The following is a 6,000-nucleotide window of genomic DNA, read 5'->3' on the forward strand; positions in this document are numbered from 1 at the left end:
ATGCCTGCCTCCCCTCTCTGACCCAGACAGGTCCGAATCTTCTAGAATGTCTCCAAATCCATAAGATCCACTTTATGGCCCATCACAGAAACAGGCACATTGTCTGTTTCTCTTTCTAGTTTTACAAACCAGTAAGGTTAGACTATCAGCACATCTGCACATCTGTGAACCTTCTCATTTGATAACAAAGACGGCCTCAGACTAAAACGTTTAAAGCAAAGTGGGGCCCAGCTACTGTCCAGAGTTCAATTCTCAGTAACTCACTGTACAAGCCATGCACCCAGGCAGGGCTCCAGAGAGGAGAGAAGAGAGGGTGTTGGGGTATCCCTACCAGCAGAGAGGGAGACCAAGACCCTCCCTGGCCAAGGGTGGACGGGGGAGCCACTGGTTGGGCATCTGCAGCCCAGACATGAGTGGGGAACAGTCTCACTCTAGCCCCTGGACCCAGGAACTTCCATAAGGGCCACAACCTGGAACCTCTGAGTGAGCTCCCCAGGGACTTACGTGCTGCACCCCCTGCCAGTGCCCCCACCGACCACACCCACATCCTTCTGTGCACTAGGGCCTGACTCTCTCCGGGCAGGAATGTCCCAGACACAACTGGCCCCTTCCTGGTCCCCCTGCAGCCGGGGCAGGGCAGGGTCTGTAAGGCATCAGGGGAACCCAGGGCTGGTTAAGAGTATGCACCTTCCCTAGGCCAACTGTGAGGAAGACGGAAGGAGATTCCACCCTTTCCTGGGGAAGGACAGCCCCTCCCCCATTTCCGTCCCTGGAATGTTGGCTGAACAATCAATGTGATAAATGTGAAAATTTGATAAAATACCAGGTCTTGCTAGAGTTTCCACAGGAGCCTGGGGAAGGTTCAAGGGGAGAGAAAGAAACTGGATCCCCAAGGCGGAGGCACGAGAGTGGCCTCCTTACAGGTGCAAGCTTCCCTGGGATTTGCTCAGGTCCCCTGTAAGGAAAACTGGGGACAGGGCAAGTGCCCCACAGGGGTCCAGACCGGGTGAGAGGGCCAGACCAGGGAAGAGGGACCCCGAAGCGGTCCCTGATTGCTGGGCCACTCAGCCCAGGTCACCCTGGGACCAGAACGGAGATCCCGCTCGGGTCTGGAGTCCATGCTGCTGTGTACGAGGTCCCGGCTCTGCCACCACTGTGGGGCCCTGACCCCTACAGCCCAGAGGAACCACAAGCTTCCAGTTCCTAGCCCAGGTCTGAGCAGTGTCATGGGGCTGCATCCAGTCCCCTCCCCTGGACCCACAGGGCTCCCAGGTCATAGGCAAAGCTCTGAGATGAGACCCAGGGAAGCTGGGAGTCTGAGGAACTTGGGAGAGAAAGGGCTCCCTGCTCCTGTGCCCCGTCCCCAAAAGAGTGACATGACAAAAAGGACCCTTCCTTGGGATACCCCAGACACACACAGATGCCCACTTCAACATTGCCCCGGAGCAGGGTGAGGGGACAGCCTCAGCGTCCACCTGCTCCTCTGGCTTTGATTCTGGGCTCTGACAACAGCCCCGCCCTCCTCATCCTAGAAGCAAGTGATCAAAAAAACCAAAGGATCTCTCCAAGCAAAGGGGCCAAGCTGGGGGGGTGGGGGGACAAAGGGTGGGGAGAATAGGGAGGTGGAGGGGGTGGCTGCACCTGCCCTTGGACAGGGGACAGTGCTCTCCTCCCAGGGTGGGGCCCTCTGTCCCCCATACCCCCGCTGGGGTGGCCTCTTTGCCCAGAGTGACTACATGTTGTCCATTTTTTGGTCACTTGCTTCAAGGGGTGGAGCTGGGGCTGTTGTCAGAACCCAGAAATGAAAACGAGAGGATCGGGGTTGGTGGCGTGGTTTCCCCAGCACTCTTCCTGGTAAGAATTGCTGCAATCCTCTGACTTGGGGCAGAGCTGAGGTAGACATCTGGGTGTGTCTGGGGAACCCCAGGGAAGGTTCCTTTCTGTCTTTTCACTGTCTGTGTGTGCTTGTGTGTCTGTGTGTGTCTGTGTCTTCGCCACCAGAAGGAGTTGGGCCTGTTTGCTCATGAGCAGCTGTTGAGGAGGCCCGCTGTGTACCACATATGCGGCTCCTGAGGTCCTGAGGTGGAAGCCCCGTACTGCATCCACCACCCCTCGGGGCAGAGAAGGAGCCCAGAGAAGGAGGGACTTCCCACCTCGTGGAAGGCCAGGAATTGGAAAGACCAGTGTCCCTTGTGCTGGGGCAGCACAGTGGGGCCCCTCTCTCCCTCCCTCACCCCCACGCTCCTGGTCAACCTCCTCCCGCTCCCGCCCTGGCTGCCAGGGCCAGCCCCCCGCCTTCTCTATGGGGTGGGACGCAGGTGAGCCACGTATTCATGGGAGGACCCTCAGCACAGAATGAGCCCTGGACAGTCCATGCATGTGATTGGCATTGCTCACTTCACCAGCCCATCTGCTCCCTCCCTTCCTGATGTAGGCAGCAGGAGAGGGGCAGAGTCACAGACATTCCAGGAGGGAAAACCTTCTGGAAGAGCCTACTTGACATGCCTGGTATCCTTGGCTCCCAGACAAGTCTGGACCACTGATCCCACATGATAAAAAGGACCTTTCCACGAGATACTCCCAGACACAGCCAGATGCCCCATAGAGAAGGCGGTGGGCAGGTCCTGGTGGTCCTGGCCCCACCCAGTCCTCTGAGGGAAGCATCCACAGCTGTTTCTGCTCCTTGGCCTCCGACACCCCAATGCCATCCCTGGAGGGCCTGCGCTGCCCCTGCACGGTGAGCTCCTGGCCAGTGACAGCCGGGGGCCCTGCTCTTGGCACCACCCTCCTCCAGGGGTGGAGACCCAGGCCTTGGCTCTGTGAGCTCCCAGGTCTGTTTCTGGATGCAGCTCAGCTCCCTCTGCTATGCACACAGTAAGTGCCCAGCATGTGCGCCATGGCTCAAGTTGGGGATGTAGTGTAGGAGTCTGGGCTGGGAGGAAGGGCCTGGCTTCCATCTCTGGCTGTGGATGGAGAGGGCACGGTGTCACTCGTGTCACTTGGCCGTTCACTCGTGCTGGGCAGAGTTTCTCTCGCAGGCTCCTGTGTACTGTATGGTGTCTTCCGCTGTGCAGAAATTTCAAATATAGCCCAGTCAAATATATCAGGCTGTCTTCCCTTGGGCTCACATCTAAGGTCATGGCTGCCCCACCCTTCCTATGTGTAGAAATTCTTACCTGTCTCTTCACGGCCTGTCGCCTCTCCAGGGCAGACTCCGTGCCTGCCTCGTGGAAACACCCGGAGTAGAAAAGGCGGCATCCCCGGGGCAGGGAGGCCTGAGGGCCGTAGTGTTTGGAATTGTGTGCCTTGTTTATGCCAGCTTTCTCAACCACAAGGTTACAAAACTGTTTTCCTGTATTTCTTCCTATCCTCTTGCATATGTAGATAAATACGCATGTGTGAGACACACGTGCACACACACACACATGCACACACCACCACACATTTGTTGAGCCAAGTGGGTGATGCTCTATCAAGTGCACCAAGCTGGCTTCTTCCTCAGGGCTTTTGTGCCTGTGCATGGGTCCCTTTTCACGGGCTGCTTGAGCCCAGCTTCTCCCATGACAGCCCGTGTGTCTGCCTCCCTCCCAGGCACAGGGCAGGAACAGCAGCCCTGCCCTCTTCACTGGGCAAGCGTGCCGTGCACAGGTAGGTGTTCAATACTAGATGAATAATTCATATTAACAAACCCTGTTCAACCCACCAAGTGTAAACTGCTGAGGTCTCCCAGTATTCCTTGGGACACACTTTAGAATTCACGGGTCACCCAGGGTGGGTGAAAGCTCGCTTTTCTTTTTCCTCTTCAGCCACGGAACTTGCCGATGCCCACTCTTCCAATGCCAGCGTGAAAGCTCCAGTGAGTGCCCTAGAGGGGCAGAACACCAGCTGAAGCTCTTTTTTGTAAAGTCTGTGCAAACTGCAGCAATCCACAACCATGAGCTTCACCCAATTCTCCTCCTTACTAATGAGGAAGTACACGGGTGGCACAGAAATAAAGAATTTACATAGGCACTCTCTAATGAGATTTTATAAATTGCTACTCTTAGGCAATGTGACCTAGTGGGCAAGAATGTCGGCAGCTTGCATTGTGCAATTTGCCAGAGCCCAGCCCATGTCCAGTCCAAAGGGGGTGAAATTTCTCCTTGTGGCTTTAGAGCTTCATTCTGAGTACCCGCCCACCCTCCCACTCACACTCTTCTGAATGTTATAGCTTTATAATTGTATTGAGACTTTGTACAGCTCACTCTTCCGATTGTTATGGCTTTAAAATAGTATGGACTTTTCTTTTTTTTTTTTTGAGGAGGGGACAAGAGTCTTGCTCTGTCACCCAGGCTGGAGTACAGTCCTGTAATCTCAGCTCACTGCAACCTCTGCCTCCTGGGTTCAAACGATTCTCCTGCCTCAGCCTCCTGAGTAGCTGGGAACTATAGGCGTGCACCACCACGCCCAGCTAATTTTTGTATTTTTAGTAGAGACGGGGTTTCACCATGTTGACCAGGCTGGTCTTGAACTCCTGACCTCAGGTGATCTGCCTACCTCAGCCTCCCAAAGTGCTGGGATTACAGGTGTGAGCCACCATGCCCAGCCATGTATTGACATTTTCTACCTCAACTCTCTTTATCTTTCGTAGTTTTCGAAATCAAATTAGTGGATCCAAGTCCTATGAATGCAATGACCAGCTTGTCAGGTTCCAGTAAAGCCCTATCAACATTTTTAATGTGCTTGCACTCATTTATAGATTAGTTGGGTAGATGATTGATACTGGCAACCTCAAGCCTGCATTTGTAATTGATTTGAGACTTCCATCAAGGGCTGGACACACTGTGGGAGCTTAAGGAAGGACAGTGTGCTTCCTGTCCTGGCACCGCATGGCAGCCAAGCTTGGAGGGTCCCCAGAGCAGCCTTCACCACCCCCACGTGACGCCCTGCCCTTTGCTTGTGTGTCTGGGTTTGACAACAGCCCTGACTCCACTCATTGGAAGTAAGTGATAAAAATTGTGCAGTCATTCTGGGCAAAGGGGCCAGTGTAGGGGAGGCAAGAGGGGCTCACCCTGGTGAAAGAACCCCGCAGTTAGTCATGTCACAGGGCAGGTCTCAGGGAGACCTGACCACCGTCCCCCAGAACCCCCCTTCCAAGGGCCCAGGCCCCCTGTCCCCTGGGGCTTCACTCACAGCTTGGCCACGACCTCTTTCTTCCTCCCTGGGATGAGGCCCAGTGCCTGGAGATGGCCAGCCGTCCCTCTGGGGGCCACCAGGTGACCAGCAGGAGAGCCGCATCTGCAGGAGCAGATGTGGGGGCAGAGCCTGGATCCTGAGCGTGGCCGTGGGCCTGGGTCTTGTTGTGTGTAATAACCGAACCCTGCTCAGCCCCTCAGACAGCTCTGCTGGTCCCCACAGCCATGGACCTCCCTCCAGCTCCCTCTGTTCCCACGCCCCTGTCCTCCTGTCTCCTTCGTGTCCACTGCCTCCTGTCCTCCCGCAGTTGCCTGCAGCCCTGCCCTGCCCTTCTCCTCCCTCCTCTCTTCTCCTTTCCTTCCATCTCTCCAGGGATCTGAGCCTACTAGCTCTTCCCTTCGGGCCTAAACGGCTGCCAGACTTCTTCCTGCCCTCCTGCGCCATCCCCTCTCGTTGCTTCTCCTAATCCCCTCCACTAAATAATTATTTTCCCACAGGCCTGTATAGTCACTGTCAATGTCATGGCACAGTTTGGCCCCAGATATGTGAGCAGAAGTTTGCCAAGTGGAGACCTGGGGAAGGCTGCCCTTTCTGGACAATCCTGTCGTCCAGGGTGACCAGGGCTGGGAGGCTGGACCCAGGGGCTTCAGGCTCTGCAGATGGAGAGGCAAGAGAGTGCCAGTGCCCGCCATGGCTGAGGTTGGGAGGTGGGGGCTGCTGTCCAGGGGCAGAGTCCATCCTCTATGTGGAACCCCTCCCACCTGGGCTCCCTCTCTAAGGGGTGGAATCCGGAAGGGGTGGGAACAGGGCTGCTCCCAAGGTCCC

This window comes from Nomascus leucogenys, chromosome 7b (assembly GCF_006542625.1).
Source record: "Nomascus leucogenys isolate Asia chromosome 7b, Asia_NLE_v1, whole genome shotgun sequence".
In the NCBI taxonomy this organism is placed as follows: Eukaryota; Metazoa; Chordata; class Mammalia; order Primates; family Hylobatidae; genus Nomascus; species Nomascus leucogenys.